The following is an 18,715-nucleotide window of genomic DNA, read 5'->3' as shown; positions in this document are numbered from 1 at the left end:
GGGATGGATGGAAATCTCTGGGATGGGGTGGGGGCACGCGTGAAGAAGGAAAGAGAAAGGAAAGGCCAATGGAGGAATGATGGATGCAAACAACAACAAAAAAAGAAAAACCAGGCAAACAAAGAACTGGAGCCAGAAACAAAGGGAAGGAAGGTGAGACAAAGAGGGCTGCGTGCTGCCAGGCCCTGCAGAGCAGCCGGGGCAGGCGGGCTGGTGGAGACAAGAGCAGGTCCTGGCCAAGCCCCATCCCGGCCCTGCAGAGCTGGGATGTGCTAGGGATGGTGGGAAACGCAGCCACCTCATCGCGGGATGACACTATGGATGTGGAGGTTGTGGAGTCATTAGTCTGCCTAGTGAACGAGGAATATTTGCAATAAAGATGAGGGCACAGATTCACTGTGACAAATAACATCTCTGTGTTTCCCTTTTTTTCCCACCTTTTATTGCAATTAGTTCGGTCTGTTAATAAGCAAAGGATATTTTTAGTTAATTTCAGTTCCAGTTAATTGATTCAAAAGCGAAACCCAGCTACTGAGTTAATTGATCCATGTGTCTTATGTTGTAGCAGCGAGGTACTCTCCGGGCAGCTGCCATCGCTGGGGCTGATAACGGCACGGGAAGGATGGAGAGCGGGGGGACGGCAGAGCCCCCTGCCCCGAGGATGGGGGGTGACCACCACCAGCAGCAGCTGTGCCACTGGCCCCTGGATGCAGGATAAGCTGCAGGGCGGTGGCCTTCGCACGCCTGGTGTGGGAAGCGTGCCAGCCCCCCCGTGCAAGCCGGCGTTTGCACACTGCAGCAGAAATATTCATGCGGGCAAGCTCGGTGAACGGGATGTTCTGGCTGGCTCTATCCGGCGGGATGTCCAGCCCGGCATGCTGTCTCTGACGGGCACAGTGGGACACGGTGTTTAAGAGGAGCGTGCTACCCAGGCCACTTTCCATTGCTTCCCAGCTCCCTGAGCTGTCTTGGCAGGGACACTGGAGGGTGCATCCCTGCCTGGACATCTAACTGCCATTTATAAAGCTGTTTCCATGAGTTTAATTCCCTTTTCCTCCCATGGCAGCAAGTTCCCAAAGTTCACTACCTGTCGCGTCCAGAAGTGCTTTCTTTTATCTATCTCAAACTTAATCTCTTACTGTTTTCAGCTGAGTGCCCCTCGTTCTTCTGTTACAGCATTTGGTGAACGATTGCTCTGCATCCAGCTTATCCGCTGCCTTCAGGCTTTCCTGCCCCTCAGCCGAATCCCGCCTCAGCCTTTTCCAGCTCTGCCCGGCAGGCAGTGCCGTTTCCTATCCACACTGTGTGTCTGCACCTTGTCACACGGGACCAGTCCATCTTTTTCACTGGAAGACTGGATCTCCTGACTTGTTGAACACAAGGGTCTCCTGTCCCCGGACTGCTGACAGTCCCCAGCTCAGGGTGCTCATGGCCATGAGTTGCCAACGCTTAGCAGCATTTTGATTCAGTATTAAATAGTCTGTCTTGCACATGACTGCTGCTTTTGAGGATTTTTGGCCTCATCCCTAAAGGCAGAGGCAGCTTCCACCTGCACATCCAGGACCTTGCAGTCGGAGTTTGCACAGACCGAGCAGACCACGGGCTGCCCAGCCATGTGGCTACCCATGGGCACGTGTATGCACTTGGATCATACGTGACTTTATAAGCTGGGTTAAAGTCCAGTGGCAATTGAGCTGATAGCTTTGCGAGTTGTTTCCTCTACCGAGGGCTGAGAATGACTCCCCAAATGCCTTTCTGAAATACCTGTTGATATAGGTCTCCTGTGTTTTCTACAGACTGTTAATGTTCTTCTTGCCTATTCCTCCTGATAGCTCCTCATGTCAATTCACAACCACCTAATCATTTCCAGGGGAAAAAACAAAACTCCTGGGGCAGATAAACCAGAACTGTCAAACACTTGAAGAGCACAAGCCATAAATTGGATCTCGCTGTAACAGGCACTATGCAAACAGAAGAACACCCGGGCTGTGATCAACGAAACCAGGTTTGAAACAAGATGCAAATTGTGACAGTGATAAATGAAGAGGCTCTTGGCTTCCTCTGCACCATCTTGGGGACCAAAGAGCTAGTCTACAGGATCAGACCATAATCAGCAGGCAGTTCAGCACCTCTCGAAGTACACAGTGGCCATCCCATGTACGGGTGCTCCACAGCAACTCACTTTAAGTAAACAAAATTTTCCTGGCAGCTCCATGGCTTCAGAAAGGGATCAAAATGCAAAGCAACCCATCTTGAAGGCTACAACAGAGGTTTTATAAACGTGAATTGCTTAAGACACAGAGAAAAGTGGTCAGTAAGGTACAAGCAGACAGCAAGACCATGCTCTTGAAGCAGCCCTGCTCCTGAGCCATGCACCAACCCCCTCCAACTTGCACTGCTCCGGCTCGGTTGCGCAAAGTGGCCGTGGACTGAGCGGCTCCATGCAACAGGGACACTTCTCTGCTCTTCTCACAGCTCTGCCTCCGCACCCTTCGCCGATCACCCCTCCAAAGCGACAGTAGGAACACGTCACCCATGACATGCTTTGGCACAGCTGTTATCTTCAACTCTCTGAGAAGAAATTCAAAAGTTGTTGCTTTTCCTGTTGATGAGGAGAGATAAAGTTGGGCTAAAAATGGTACATAATTGAATATACTCTGATGATTTTGTACCTGGCCACTTCTTTACTGCTCTCACTTTGATTTTAATAAGAGGAGTTGCATTTTAAGACAAATAATACACTTTCGTGGGGACGTTAAGGATGTTATTTCAGTCTCTGAAGGCTGCATACCATGGCAATGAGAACTAGTGATAGACAAATTACTTGGTCTCTGCAACTGCAGTATAACTAAGGACCTATCTAATGAAAGAGCCTAACAAAAATATTATCTTTCAGAAAGTGCATGCTTAAACGATCTTATGGAATAGGGCCCAACAGCGAGCCCTCCGTGCCAGGAATACGTCGCTCATCGTGATGCAGTTTCCTCTCCTCCCAATTTTTTAAATGGGATATTACGATGTGCTATCCACGTAGACAAATCAATAGATGCAAAGTTGGGCAAGGAGCTGAGCGTCTTCAATGTGGTTGGCGCTGAGGGCACTCAGCATGCCTCAGGACCAAGGTGCAGGTCCCAGCAGCTCAGCTGGTGCTTGGATGAGGGTAATCCTTCCCTTGTCAGAAGCGACAGGGACAGTTTGATTTTAGTGCCTGTTGGGAAAAGTTGAAGGGAGAGGGTGCTCTTCAATAATGTTGCAAATTAGCCACACTTTAAAATGCTAGTCCTTGATTTGTCAGCGTATTTTTGAATAATTTACAGTGGATTTGGCAGGTCATTGTGATATATAGCGTAATATGCACACGGAACACTTCTGAAGCAGAAGTTAATACTTTCCAGGAGAATAAGGCAATAATTGTGTCAAAACAAGCCTTAACCACTGAGGTTTACCTGTTTCTCAATACACAGGAGTTCACAAACATGACTCCCATTAAAGCAAACGAGAAACACGCGTATGAGTCTGTGTGACTTGAGAAGAAAATAGTCTTCACAAGTGCCTTTCTTGGTGTTGTATGATCAATCCACCATCTGCTTTTATTTATTCATGATTTCTCAGACTACTACAACAATATTGACATTAAATACAGCTTTGGCTTATTAATTTTTTTTCATTCATATGTATTTTAAGTCAATTTCATTGACTTCCCCTTGGCTTGCTCTTTTAGCTGTTTGCTTATTTTCCTGGCCTGCTACTTTGTGCCTACCCTTACATCCATTTCCCATGTTTTCTTTCCAGCTCCTTGCTTCTGGTCCAGGTAGTCACTGGAGAGTAGTTTTCTGTTCCAGGTGCTGTGGATGAGCTGATTTAAGACCCCGTTGACCAGAAGGAATTTTTTTCCCAGCTCAGGCTGCAGGTTTAGGCCAGTCCTGCTTGTCCCAGGATTACCAAGGCTCCACAAAGCTGCTCCCAGACCCTGTAGCTATTCCAAGGTGGTGGGGACAGGACATCCACATCCCAAGGAGACCATCAATCTCCCCCACACGGGGCATATGAAGATATGTCACTTGTTCTCAGCAGCTATTGTGAAATTCAGGACAGACAATTGTTAACTATATTTGTCCCCTTTCCTATCTTATTGCTCCCCAAGATCCCAGACCTGGCTAGGACCGCGCGTCTTCTGACAACCCACCTCTGACTTAGACTTGTCACTTCACGACTCCTCCAGCTCATCTCCACATCTCCTTCCTTCACCTCTTCACTGCCTCATCCCAGTTTCAAGCAACGCAGACCACAGCAAACAGCTCAGCAGCACAAGGCTCCCAGCTAAGGACTGAGTCTCCATTCAGACCTTAGCCATCAATTCCAAGGAAGATTTTGCCTACAAACACGTTTTCAAGATTTGGATCTTGCTCTGAATATGCCACCTCTATGAAAGAGGACAAGTCTCATCCTACCCCACAGTAACGATTCACAATCCTACACCCCCAAAAAGCTCCGTGTCCATTTTAGGGGGTATTAGCACAGAGTCTGTCACTGTTTTCTGTGTTTTCCCTCCTCTCCAGTAATCTTCCTTTTTCTCTGTTTCTGCAGCTTTATCTTCCCCGTGTCCCTCGCGAGTCCATACTCGTTCCTCTCTGTGCTCCGCGCTCTGATCACTGCTTCCCCCTCTTGTCATATTCTTCACTTGTGGAGTAACAACCTGTCACATTCATAACCTCTTTGCACCAAAAATGTTCTTTGATCTGTGTAAACTACATTTGATGCTGAAATCCTTGATATTAATATCTTTTGTTTGTGTGTCAATGTTCTCTAGAATCTAATTAAGCAATGTTTTGAGAGCATTATATATGTTTGAACAATTTGGCAGAGCAGACAATATGAGCTATTGACCTGCAAGGATAAGTTGTGCTTGCAGATTCTAGGAATTCACACGTGCACGCTTCTTTATGCTATTTCTTCTGAAATACGTGCATTTGGAAAGAGGCCTTGCTTGTAATAATCTCTGCAAGGCTTAATCAAGTATCTGCTCATACTCTTTACTGTAATTGCAGTGGCACTTACAGCAGGGCAAAACAGAAGCGGGTTTAAGCTAACCAACAAAAACAATAATAAAATAAAACAAAGAGCAAGTTCTACCCAAATGCTAATAACAGAGATTATTCAATCAATAGCCTCTTGTTATGAATGAATAGGCTAAATTGCCTTTGAATGATGTAAAGATTGACAAGGCATAGGTCAGCCTAATATAACTACTTACCCTAATTTGACTTTAGCAATTTGAAAGGCGGCATCGGATGGCAGCGGGGTCAAGCTCGCCACGTGCGGGGGGCGACTGGGGGCAGCGGCGATGCCGAGCACGTCCTCGGAGGGTGCGCAGGGGCTCCGCGGGAGACGGGGATGCTCAGGACCTGGCAGCAAACGCTGCATACCTCCGCTGGATTAGACCTTGAGAGGGTTTTTAGAAGAGGGAGGGAGGAAAGAGAGCAATGGCAAATGGTAGGAAGGCGAGGCGGAGAGACGGGACTGCAGGGTGCGGAGCTGTGGTGTGCAGTCGCTGCTGGCCCTGCTTGCTGGAAAAGGTCTTGCGGCTTAAGGCAAGAAAATCCAGCCATGTTTCTGAGTTTTCCCCACCTCAACAGCTCAGCCTCTACCAGGTAAGAGCAGCTCCCGATGCTGGGTTTGGAGCCCAGCTTTCCCCATCCCCATCCCAGATATTTGCTGTTGGATGGAGGATGCGATGCCAGTACAGGAGGGAGAAGACATCTCGGGGCGTGCAAGCTTGTTAAGGAGCTGGAAACAAGGGAGCCCAGCACGTCAGTGATGACAATGACACTCAGCAGGTAGGACTGGGAACGCTGGGGAATGGCTCCACAGGACTTTGCAACACTGGACTGGAAAGGAGTTAGAGATTCAGCTTGGAAAACAGGCGTATTTTGAGTGGTGGGGATAATTCACCCCAAACCACCCACCCAACCCTGCTACGAGGCACAAACCTATGGCTGGAGCCATGAACGTGTCTCTGCTCCTAGAGCAGCAAGTGCAAACACATGGGACATGTAAAATAAAGGGCACTCTTGCACAGAGGAGGCTTGATGAAAAGAACAGGCAGGGTTTTACTACCAGGAACCAACTCAGCATCACCCCATCCTTCACCTCTGCTCTGCTGGTCTCGATCAGCAGGAGCCCCCGGGGCTAAAGTCGAACTCCAGATGAGGGCCACCGGCTGATCCAGCTGTGCTCCCAAGGAACCCTGCGCCTCCTGCCAAAATAATCAGCTCCCCACAATTGATTCCCTCAGCCGGGCACCGGTAGAGCACCGAGGGGAATTTGAGCTTTTCTAACACTCACCCGGTTTGCAGGACGGTTTTGCATCCCTTTTCCTGGTAACAGATGATGTCCCGAGGTTGTGTACAAACATACCTGCTTCGCATCGTGCTTTGGGCCAAAGCAGCAGCAGCTCAGGGCGGACGAACGGCCACGGGGAGACTTTGCCTTTGCACGGGGAGAAACTTCCCTGAAGCGCAACGCTTTTCCAGCATTTGGGCATCCCGTGTCTGGCCTCCAGCAAGGCTGGGCTCCTCCAGAAACAGCACAGTGCCATCTGTTGGCTTCCTCACCCTGCGATGGAGCAAAACCCCGGAAAGTCCTGGGAAACAGGAGAAAACGGGGGGAAAATAATGTTACGTGCGCCCCGGTTTTCCCGAAGCTGCTGCATGCCCTCGTCTCTAACTTCTGCAAGCAGAGATGATGGGTCTGGCAGCATAAACACTTTGCTTTTCCATCCGACGCCTGGCGTCGCGTGTGAGCGGGGCCGTGGTGCTGCCCTGCCCGTGGCCCTGCTTCTCCAGCGTTAATGGTGACAGCTCAGTCCCACCGGGATAGCGGATAATTAACTGCTGTGTCTCTTCCAACACACCTTCCTGGAATTTTTTTTTCCAGGTGGAAAAGGGGATTTTTTTTTTTTTTTTTTTCAGGGATACGCAGATGTTACATGATCCTGCCGGAACTGATGTCTAGAAACCCTGGACAGACGGACAGCAATGGCAAAATGTGTCCGGGGCTCACGTACCTGCACAGTAAATCCTACACATCCAACTTCAGCACAGCAAACCCAGCAGAAATGGGCATCTTCCAAAAAGGCTTCAGTTCGACGTGCTCCTGGGCAAAGCAGCCCTGCGCCCGGGCTGTCTCTCTGTGTTTTAACTGGAAGCGCCTACATCGAGGTGGTGGGTGGATTTATCGCTGTGCATTGCTTGCGTGTCAGCTTCAGTGTTCAGGGATGATTCAGGTTGAATGGCTCTGAACAAATGCAGATTATATTACCGCTGTACAGGATTAAGGACCATGGCTCTGCTCTGAACATTTTTCATTGCATTAAAGAAATAAAGAAAAAAAATGCCAAAAAAGTGCTAAAATTCCAAATGGAGGGGAAAAATTATTTCTTTTTCTAATTTTTTTTTAACTCACTTTTCTTACTGGAGGTGAACATTTTGCAAGCGAACCCGGAGATGGTGGGCCACAGTGAGGCACTGGAGGATGCTGCCCGGGGCCAGGCAGGAAGCCCAGGCTCCAGTCCCGATTCTGCCCTACCTCCTCTCCTGCCTTGAATTTTCCACCTGCAAATGCAGATAATGCTGCTGTGCCCCTCCACCTCATGGGAGCTGCCCAAGGCTTCATTAGTTAATACCTGCAAATGGATTTTGAAGATGTAAAAGTGCTCCATAAATGTTAAATATTACTATTCTTGCTACAAAGCAAGAAGTGAAAAGAGACAGGGATAAAGTTCAGCCGAAGAGCCCTCTCATCACAGATAAAATAGTGTCTTGAACGATGTATGGATAGAAAGTTTACACCACTTCCACAGAAGAATGCAATTTCCACCTGGAGTAGTTTCACTCTCTAAATTACAGTAAGTTCACATGTGTCCAGAACAACCACGTTTAGTTTGCACGTGGCCCAAGCAGCGGAGAGGATGAGAGAGGATGATGCTGAGGTGCCCCCATCCACATCCGTCTGCCCCAGGAGCCGGGCTGGGGGCTCTCCCCCCAACCCCAGCACATGGTGCGTTTTTCAGCAGCAGGTCTTTATTGCTCTTTACCCAGAAACAGCATTTTTCCACTCTGGAAAGTGGAATTGGGAAGATCCCTGTGAAATGGCACCGTGTTATTTAATGAGCCGAGCTGGTGAGTTAAGGACGGGTGTCCCTCCCGCAGGTCTCAGCCCCGGCACTGCTGCAGCTGAGCGTGGGTCCTGCTTTTCACCATCCAGACGGTGCTGTTGGGGGGCACAGGCCAGGCACCGGGGAGCCAGTCTGGGGGAAATCAAAGGCTTTTAAATTTTTCTACTTCTCTCACATTAAAACTAAGTGAAGGAAATGTTTGAGTCACTACTTCCGAGCGGAAATGTTGTGCTTGTTTCCGTGCTCTCCCCAGGGGATGAGCTGGAGCATGCAGGGCACAACCTGCACATCAGCTCTAGCCACCATGGCATGGAAAGGGTGATTTCTTCCTCGAGTTTTCTTAATAATTTTTTGAATGCAAGCAGACCCAAATTTTAAAGAAAATAATTTCCTGATCTGCTCCTTCGTCACTACTAAATCCTAAAATATTTTAGAAATACACAAAGGCCAGCAGCATCCAGTGGGCCAAGCTGTGTTTTGGGAGTGAGGATGCTGCATGCCAGGGTGAGCCTAAGCAAGGCAGCAGCCAAATCTGTGCCTCAGTTTCCCTTCCCATGGGATGCAGCTACCACCCACTGACCCATGTGCAAAACACTTTCTAAAGCGTGCATGAAAGGCCTCACACAAGTAGTTATTAATATTAATAATAATAATTGTTGTTGTTACTAAGCCAACTATAAAAATAATTTTTCAGAGAAACAAAGTGCCCTGTCTCCCGGTGATAGATTACAGCGATGCTAGAAATTACTCACAGTATGAAGCTGGTTTCCAGTCTGGTTCCTTTCAATAAATTATAGACCCGAGCCCCGAGTGCGTACAGTTTACCAAAGTAAATTCAAAGTAGGCAGAAAGTATATTCTCCCATCAATTTTGCTCGCGATCGTTTGGGGTTTTCTCCTGAGAAGAAGTTAAATATCCCCCAGCAGTTTCCCAGCACCTTTTGCTGGGGCTGGTGGGGACGTGGCAGGGCAGCCGGCCCCGGGCTGTGCACAGGGAAAGGGGGTCCCGGTGCAAAGGGGAGTCCCCGCGCAAAGGGGACGTGTCCCGGCCACCCCATGCCCACGCACCGCCACCCCTGGGTGCCGCTCAGCCCTCACCCGCTGCACCCCACGACCTTACCGGGGTGGTTGCGGCTCCCCCTGTGCCATCTTCTTTTCTTTTTTTTTTTTTTTTAAATTTTTTTTCATTTTTGGGTTTCGCCGCCCTTGTTTATCCGCTAAATTCCTTCCAGATGGGGCTGCCGCTTTTCCTCCTTCCTTCACGCCGGCGCCACGCGAGCGGTGCACGGAGGCTGCCCATCGGCAGGTGTAGGGCAGAGCGCAGCATATGCCGCGGGTTTGGCAGCGCCGGCTGCGGTGGCAGCTTCTGCGTGCGTCTCGCCGGGCAGCGCTCAGCTGGGACCTGGCGCCGCTCGCAAACACCATCTGGCCTTGGCAGGCCTGCCGCCCGAGGAGCCATTCCCCGCGCCGGCAGCCCGGACGGACGGAGCCAGCCAAGCTCGGCACGGCCGAAGTGCCGCAACACCGCTGGGAACGGGGCTCGGAGAAGGGGCTGGGGGGAGTTTCTTGCCGGGAGCCTGACCCCATGCGAAGGGGAGCCTTTGGCAACCCTCAGCTGTGTTAAAACAGCTCAGGCATCGTCTCCACGGCCCCCCAGGAGCCCCCCAGCCCCTCCAGCGTCAGGCGGCGGGGAGGTGGCACCGGGAGGCTCGCGGGGCTGCAACACATCCCGGCGAGGCAGCAGCCTCTGCTTCCAGCGCCTGAACCAGCCCAGTGCAGGCAGGAGAAAAGCCACAAACAGGAATTATTTATGGCAGAATGAATCTCTCTGCTCGGGGAGGTCTGCCCTGGAAAGCTGCCCTGTGCCTCTGACCAGCACAGAGCACCTGGGAGAGGGGGGTATTTGTGCAGCATCCCGTCTCCTCCTTCCGCAGTAAGTACCAGCACTAAAACCGTTTCTGGATGTCTGGACTAATGTCAAAGTGAATAAAAAAAGGGGAAAAAAAAAAAAAAAAAAAAAAGGGACATCCGAAGCCCACATGGCATTCTAACAAACTCCATCATGCAGAGTTTACAGCTGCTACAAACACGTGCAGGATACGTCTCACTCTAGGATTTCAGGACGAACATGAATCCATTTGCTTTGCTCTTCGTGATTGCTCACACATTTCGCCTGTACCTTGATCGCAGCCACCCGTCTCCCACCCACCCCCCAGGAAAGCCCTGCTCCTGCCATCGCTCGCAAAACCCTTCCCTCTGAAGACTGCCGGGAAAAAGACTCGCATGACCCAGCACGTGCAAAGCCGAACGCTGGGACCAGCTCTGGCTTGGAAACACCCGAGCTGCGGCGAGAAGGATTTCTGCACTCGCTGAGACGTTCGGTGCTCCCAGCTCCCTGCCAAAATGCAGTTGCATCTTATGAACACAGTTGCAAAGGAAAGGGGCATGGGAAGCCTGCGGGGGAGAAGTGCTTCGCTCCCCTCCGTGTGCAGCGAGGGACCACTTCCATCCCTGTGACAGCCTCTGCAAAGCCTGACCGTCACAGGAGGGGACATGCAGGAGACTAAACTTTCTCGAATGAGCTGGGCTTGCAAACACCCCCTCTTCCCATGGAACAAAAAGAGGGTTTTCCCCCCTTGCCTCAGCTATAGCACCATCAGGAAAGGCAGGTGGTGTGAGTCAGCAGGGCAACGCATATTTTGGCTCCCGGCAGGACCCTTTGCAACTTGCTTACCCACGTGAAGTCCACGTGAACAGCTCCGCTTCACCTGGACCTCTCTCGCTTAGCAGTTGTTAGCCTCCCGCTTCCCCAGGGTGGGCACCTCATGCACCATGGGTGGTTTATCCCACATGCCCTGCGTTACATCTCCTTGGAGCTTATGGTCATCATGCTCCTTTCCATCTTCAGTGAGAGGTGACTGCCAGGAGCTCAGAGGAAGGCTTGGACTGCAAATCTGGATCCATAACCAATACTAGGAAATGAGCTGCCTCAGCCTTCCTGTGCTGCAGGTCTGCATCAGCTGGACCTGCCTTCTCTGCCGGGAGGGCATCTGAACCCCTCTGCCATCCCTGCTAAGGGCAAAAGAGCCACACCGCCTCTTGTAACAGCCCTGAGACCTTCCGGAAGATAATGAACATCCCCAGGAGCTGCACCCAGCTGACAGCACGAGCATGGGTGGTGTTGGCTGTGTGCTCTTGTATGGGGAACTTGTAGGGACCAGCTCCTTACAGCACCCTGTTTTGCCACCGTTTTTGCATGTATCAATGATCTGATCATCCAGCAGATGAACACCAAGCGCTGCAAATGAAACCTGGTGAGCCTGTACCCTTCTCCAGTTATTTTCATGCCCAGTCACCCTGGCAATGAGCTCTCCTGCCCATCTAAGCACTGTAGGAGCTGTGTTATTCTTTCCTCATGAAGATCTTCATGGCCATAGACTGAATTTCAATTAATATTCCTGGGGCTGTCACTGGGCACCATCTGAGCTACATGCCTCCAGGCAGCAGCCACCCAGACATTACAAAAAGATCTGGTTTTACTCCGTTTCTCCAAGTGAGGAGGTGTTCTGGGTCTAGAGTTGAGCAGACAGGGGGTTTTCATCCCTTCTGTTAAATCTCCTTCTGTTCTGCTGTTGGCTGTTCCTGGTCCATGTCCCAACCTTCTTCCTCCTGTGGCTGCTCCCCAGTGTTACCCACCCAAATCTGGGCTCCCCTAAGGCCGACACAGCAAGGGAGAACAAACTCCCTTTACAGGACTGATGTGATGAAATATGGCTTTGAGATGGTGGAGCAGCTCAAGAGGGGTCAAGGGAAGGTGGGAAAAGGCAGGAGAGATGGACCCTAGATGAGGAGATGAAAAAAAAAATAGCTATGACTCAATAAAGGCTTGCAAAGCTCTGAGAAAAATCAATGAAGGCAAAGTCAACGCAGTCTCCCACTGCTGACACTCCCAGGAGATGAAACCACTGAAGTTGCTCTCACTGACCAACCTGCCAGGGTCAAGCAGTGAGGCGAAGCTCTGAAACTTGCTCTGTCTGTCTGTGTGGAGGAGATGCGACCACTGAGCTCTGGTGCTCCAGAGAGTCGGCAACGGGTGCTGGCCATGAGGGCAACTGTTGCCTGCCTCTGCCCCAGCACTTCTTCTGCCATCTCCTAAGAAAACTCCCATTTCTTCTGAGCCAGGTCCACCAGAAATCAGCTCACCAATAAAAGCAACTTGCACCCACACAAAGACACAGTGTGACATCAGCTACTGACTTTTTTTTGGTGTGTGTTCAAAGCCAAGTAACACAACTAAGTGGCTTGGACCTCGGGACCCTGCAGGCCTAGACAAAGCAGTGCATCATCTGTGCAACTGCACAAGAAATAAGCAGGCAAAGTCCTGGCTGCAGCGGAGCGGAGCGTCTCACAGGGTCCACTTGCTGCTATTTGCCAGCAAATTCTGGTTGCAATTATACTGACACAAACCCACTGCAAGACAAGTGTCGGTGACACCACACCAAACCTCACCGGTGCATCCGCCAGGATCCATCAGTGTAACAAACCCAAAGCTGATTTCTCTTTCCCTTGCTCTTGAAGAGGAAACTGTCCGATTTCTTCCTTGTCAGATCCTGCTTTCCAAACTCAAGCAAAACAAAACAAGTTTTGCCAGACCCTTGTGTGCCAGACGCTGCGAACCCACCACAGCAAGGCAGTGCCTGCCCTGCAGATTACTCTGTGCAGCACAGCTATATATACGTGCGTGTCTGTGTATATATATATACACGCGCACACGCAGATCTGCACTACCTAATGGTTATTTTGCATGTAGAGCAGCTTCAAGACAGGCCGACCTCGAACTTAACTTGAAGCACTTTAGCTCGCAGGCCTTTCTAACAGCGTGGCTGCCCCTCTGGGCTCCGTCTAGCCTGGGAGGATGCTGACAAAGGAGAAAGAAGAATGGCAGATGCTCCCCACGCACGGAGGCAAACAGAGACGGGGACAAGGGGAGAATGGGAGCCTAAAGGGAAAGAAAATGAGCGTGCACGCACACACACACACATGCACGCACACACAAAGACAGGCAAGACAAAGGAAAGGGGGACAAGCAAAAGGAGCGGAGCTGGAGAAAACCACCCTACGTGCTTGGCGAGGGCTGTTTGCAGCATCTCGTGCCGCTTCGTGAAATCCATCCGGGACGTATTGCGTTGGTGAACCAGAATCCTGACACCGGTCCCTTTGATAAATATTTATCACGCCTGGCTCTCTATCACTTCACTTTCCACCAGATTAACCTCGATTCTTCCAACAAAAATGCCCCGATGTTCTGCCTGACACACACACGCCACGCTGACCTTCCTCCTCCGGATTCCCCACGGCCCTCGCTCCCCTTCAGCTAAGGGGAGAATTTGCTCTCATCAATCAGGACCAGATTTCTCCCATGCCATGTAAATAATTTAGAGGCACAAGCAACCATGGCACTGCTTATGTGCATCCCAAACCCAGTGCCAGGAATCTTGGGAAAAGGGCCCAATAATATTGTACCAGTCCAAAGTAATTAAAGTGCATCATTACATATAAATTTGTAATTAAACACTTTAACGTAATCATCCCGCACAGCACGATTCCTGATGAATTAATTAAAAGAACTCCAGAAATTAATGTTTTACTTGTCACCATTGTTGTGCTAGCTGTAGCTGCCTCTCTGACTATTCCTGCAGCATGTTGTGAAGTAATTATATAATTACTGGGGAACGAGAAGGCCCAAAGTCCCAACAGAGGAGAAACCTGAAACAAAGTGGAAATAGCGACCACAAAAGGCAGGAGCAGAGCCAGTCTCCCCACCTTCAGCTGCAGCAGAGGGGAGGCTGCGAGAGGGAGGGTAGGATGGGGCTTCCAGCAGCTCCACAGCCACGGGTGTGTTCTCCCAGGCGGGAACGCCTTGCTCGCACCCGTGCGTGTGCACACGTAGGGGTGGCTCCTGCGCTCAATTGGCCTCATTCACCCCATGCAAGTGTCCTTCACCCCCACAGCCTGTCCTTGTTCTGCAGAAGCAGGGCGGTCGCACCAGCAACTGCCCCCCTCCATACAAAGCCCACCTAGTTCCCTGCCTCAGTTTCCCCCACCTTCCACCCCCTCCTCCTGCAGCTTGGGGTTTGCTGCCTGAAGGGGGGGGGGGTCCTGCCAGCCCCACTCTCCATCCAACCCTCCTTCTACCCAGACCTCCTAAAATCCCTCCGTAGTGCCCTACATTACATCTTTCTCCACCCCCTACCTCCAGACGCAGCTGAACAATTTGGTCCCCCCAGGGCCAGCCACATCTTTCCCATCTCAACGGCTCCGCCGACGTGCCACCGGCAGCGTGTCCCGGCTCCCGATGGGACCGAGCCCCAGGATGTGCCTCCTGCAGCGGCGAAGGGGTTAAGGATTGACTCAAATCGAATTGTTGGATGCAGCGGGCATTGGTGCCCGTCCATCCGTCTGCGTGTGTGTGCACGCATATATCTACACACAGTGTGAGGCTCGCCGGCCGAAAAATGCTTGGGGGGCTGTGCGGCACAATGCACGCGGGGTATTCCTGCAACGCCAGAGCTCAGGCTCTAACTTGCTGTTGCAAGGAAAATGTATAGATATCTGTATATACAAGCCCAAAGGTGCACCCGCCGTGCTGGGGAGCTGAGCACCCATCAGTATGTGTGCAAGGAAGGGCTGCTCAGCTGGCTGCAGCGGGTGGCCGGCGGCTGGTGAACCTGGACAAGCCCCGGCAGGACCCAGCTGAGGAGGCGGGTGGCACGGAGCCACCTTCGATGCCCCTCAGCGGGGTGCCCTTGTTTTAACAGGATTTCCAGCACTGTTCAGACACGTGGCTTCGCATCCCGCTCTGCTGCTGGGGCTGCTGACAGCTCCGGCCATGGGGATCGTCGGATGGGGTCCACGCAGGAGGGGACCCCAAGGTAAACGTCTCTTCTGCTGCCGCGTGAACCGGGTGGGGAGCAGGAGGGGTGTCAGGGTGACCGCGGTGGGTGCTGGCCCACATGCTCCATAACAGCATTAACTCTCCTTAAAAAAACTTAACCTGTGGCTGCAGCACTCAGCCCATATTTAAAAGCTCCCGGTAAGGCAGAGGCTCTCCTGTTGAGTATTTCCTGTGAAAGATAGTCCAAATACTGGTTCTTACTGCTCCTGTGCCCCAGGAACATCCCTTATTTTCCTGGGCACCATCTCCACCTTACCTGGATGCACCGATGCTGCCACATCATGAAAAGTCTCTGCTTCCAGCCTGCGCCTTGGCCTCGTGGCAGCCAGTGGTTTGGGGTTTTTTTCTTCCCCTTATGTTCTGCCCAGCTGAAAAACATGAAATACAGCTCAGTTTTACTGCAGCAAGGGGACAGGTACCCAGCACCTCTTCCGTCCAGGCTAAGGGACTCACATGGAGTGTGACTCTGTTTCCCCAACTAGAGATGACACTTAACTGGGGCTGTATTAGTTAACATTTGTACAGCTCTTTGAAAAAGGAAAGTGTTTGAGGCTTTAAATACTGCCAGTGGGAACAGATCAACAAGATTTCTAACCCTTTTGAAAAATTAAAGCTTTTGCCAATTAAGCTGGCAAACGCATGGATGTGAATCTAAAAACCTCTTGAGCTCGAGACCAAGACCGAAGCCTCCTGAGAACAGCCTCTCCTGGCTGCTCCTTGTGCTCTTCCTGCTCACCCGTGTCAGAAATATATCAAGTAACCGAGCTATAAGCTGTTTCGGCAGACGCATACTTGAAATGTAACTAGGCTACAGATATGACTGCAGTGGAGCTACTGCTCTGGACATTTAAATGGACACCATTAACGTGCAGATAACGTCTTCTCCTAGATTGCTTGAACTGGTATTGCAAAAATGTCATAGTAAAGCATAATTGCCTTTAATTTTGCAATTAGCCCTGTAATTTGAGTTGCAGCTTTGATGCTACAAGCTATCGATGGTATCCATACGCATATCTATACCGGCACGTGCATTGCCTACGCCTGGGGGATGTCACTGCTTCCGAGTCTGTTCTGGGCTGCACCTCTGCTGAAGGTGTGACGCTATGCTCTCCTGGATGACTCCGGGATTTGAGTGCAACATTTTATGCTCCATAAAGCAACCTGCACACCCCATCTGTACACCTTTTCCGGGCAGATTTGCACCTTTGCTGGCTGAGCTGATGATCAGCAGCGGCACCAAGACAAAGACCCTGGCAATAACCACGGCTCAGCAAAGGGCAACGGCACTGCCTGTTCATTGCACGTGCGCCTGGAGAGGGACACGGGCTTCTCTGGAGTCACGCAAGCTGAAGGAAAACAATGCGGGGCAGCGGCGAAGCAGCCCAACACCACGATGATGGATGGTGAAGCAAATCACTTGATACCTGAATGTTCCCTTCCCGGCTAACTTCCACCCTGGAATGTCCCCGCTGACTTTGGTTCAGCCACGTACAGCTCTCGGTTCACCTGCAGAAAACAAACACACCGTACCTGCCTGGATTGTCTCCGTCTGCGTGGGATGCAGCCCTGCCCCGGTCCCTTGGAGCAGTGTTGTTGGAGATGCGCGGCACGGACACTGCTCCGCGGGCACTGGGAGGGAGTGTTCGCCCACTTCTGCGGCGTGCTCCTGTCCAGTGTGTGGATGAAGGTGTTAAGGATACACCGGGAAGGATAAAAACCATGGGTGTGCAAGCACGGAAAGCGTATGAGGTTTTACTCACATGGCCAGCCCTTGGCTAGACATGGACAAGGGAAGATGCCCACTTTATTGCATGAACTGTGAAAACAAGAAGCCACCAACCGCCCTCGCGTGCGTGCAGCGGCACAGATGGCTGAATACAACCGGCACGCGTGTCGCGATGCACGTGTGCCCAAGCAGAGGCACCTGAAGCGAAGTCAAAGGGCACTTGGGCAGCAGTTTCTGGTGAAGCCATTCACTGCGTGTGCTCGGACCTCAGCGCACGCCCGGTGCTGCCTCCACGGAGAAACACGGCGAAACGCCGGCCAGAGCCCAGCGGAGGGTGGCACCGGGTACACGGAGTTCGGAGATGCCGGCTCAAACCTCCACTCTCCAGCCGACCCACGCAACCTGAAATAAGTCACTTGGTGTCCCCGCGGGGTGGGAAGAACCCCGACTCCGTCCCCTCTGTGTGGCCGAGCTGGGGTGCAGCCTGGGGGGGGCTGCCCCGTTCCCCCGCACACACTAACCCTGGGAAGGGTCCAGCTCACGGAGCTGGGGGCCCCTTCTTCACCCTCCCCTGGTCCCCAGTGGAACAATTTACCTTTCGGAGCAAGTCCAAGATATTAATTAAGATAAATCTACCTCAATTTTGAGATTCTCTTATCATGTAATTTATCAAAATTATGTTAATTATTTCTGTAGGGCAGCAAAATTATTACCTCTTCCGTGTCTGATTTGTATTAATATTCATAATTTAATAATTCAGCATCCAAGCCATCTGGTTTGGGGAGCCACGCTCCTTCCCCTCCCTCTGCCAGAGCCAAAACGCTCCCACCTCCCCGCTCCCGCGCCCATCCAGGCGGCCCCCAACAGCTCCCAACCGAAACCGTGCCACCGGCTCCTGTCAGCATCGACATCAGCGTCCCCCCCCAGTGCCGCCGAGGGTGCCGTGGCGGGGTCCCGATCCCCCGGGGAGGGGGAGCAGCCCCTTCCCCTGCGCCGGACTGAGCCTCTGTCACCGGCCCTGTCTCAGCCCGGCAGGTGAGCACAGCTGAATTGACATTTTCCACACTTTGTGATTTTTACACTGTAATTTGACATAATTAATGCCTACATTACTGCTGATAATTTAGCTAGTTAATTAAACTCGGAGGAGATAATTAAGGAGAGGCTACTGCTTGGACTGCTAATTGTTTTTGTCATTATTTTAGGGGCCCGACAGCTGCCGGCTGAGTCATCCTCCCCATCAGCTGATGGCCGCACGTGACCGTGCTGCCGTGGGCACCGGGCTCGGGGTGCCCGGCGAAGCGGCTGGGGGCTGCCGGCGGCTCGACCCACCGTGGCCTGGCCAGGAGCCAGCGTCCGCCGGCGCTGCACCGCGCAGATGGCGAGCAGGGGCTCTGCGAACGCACGGCCCCGGTGCTGCTCCAGCCAAGGGCAAGTGCCCCCCTGGTTTGGTGCTGGAAGAGAAGAAGAGGGACGGCGAGAGGTGTTTGCTGCGGTGGAACTGAGCGGCGGACAGGAAAGCAGCACCGAGCGTGCCGGGGAGGGCAGATAGTGAGGATGCTCAGGTCATCAGTCCATGAAACACCCCAGGTGCTGTCAGCTCGTGCTGCAAAGGGGATCCCGGCACGCTCTGGGGCTCACGTAGAAGCAGGGACACCGGCCACCCAGCCAGCCGGAGAGCAGAGCTGAGACCCGCAATTCCTCACACAGCAGTGCCAAGTGCTCACCCTGGGTCTGGGCAAAGTCCATGTGCCTGCAAGTCGCAGGGCAGGCAGGGGAAGGAGGGCAGCAGGGCGTCCCTCGTCCTCGTGCGGGTGGCTTCTCTCTTAACCCTGCAGTGCTCAGCCCAGCCCCGGCTG

At 52.0% G+C, this 18,715-nt stretch overlaps 1 long non-coding RNA gene across 1 annotated transcript; it reads right to left on the bottom strand.

Moving 5' to 3' along the window:
* Positions 1-428: 428 nt before the first annotated feature.
* Positions 429-10,131, bottom strand: LOC129213519 (uncharacterized). Its single transcript, XR_008579459.1, has 3 exons — positions 7,067-10,131; positions 5,255-6,615; positions 429-2,602 (listed from the first exon to the last, which is right to left on the bottom strand). It is a non-coding gene; the product is annotated as an uncharacterized LOC129213519 (long non-coding RNA).
* Positions 10,132-18,715: the final 8,584 nt, after the last annotated feature.

This window comes from Grus americana, chromosome 15 (assembly GCF_028858705.1).
Source record: "Grus americana isolate bGruAme1 chromosome 15, bGruAme1.mat, whole genome shotgun sequence".
Lineage (NCBI taxonomy): Eukaryota > Metazoa > Chordata > Aves > Gruiformes > Gruidae > Grus > Grus americana.
The sequence above is the reverse complement of the archived record's forward strand: the minus strand, read 5'-3'. Positions and strand labels throughout refer to the sequence as shown.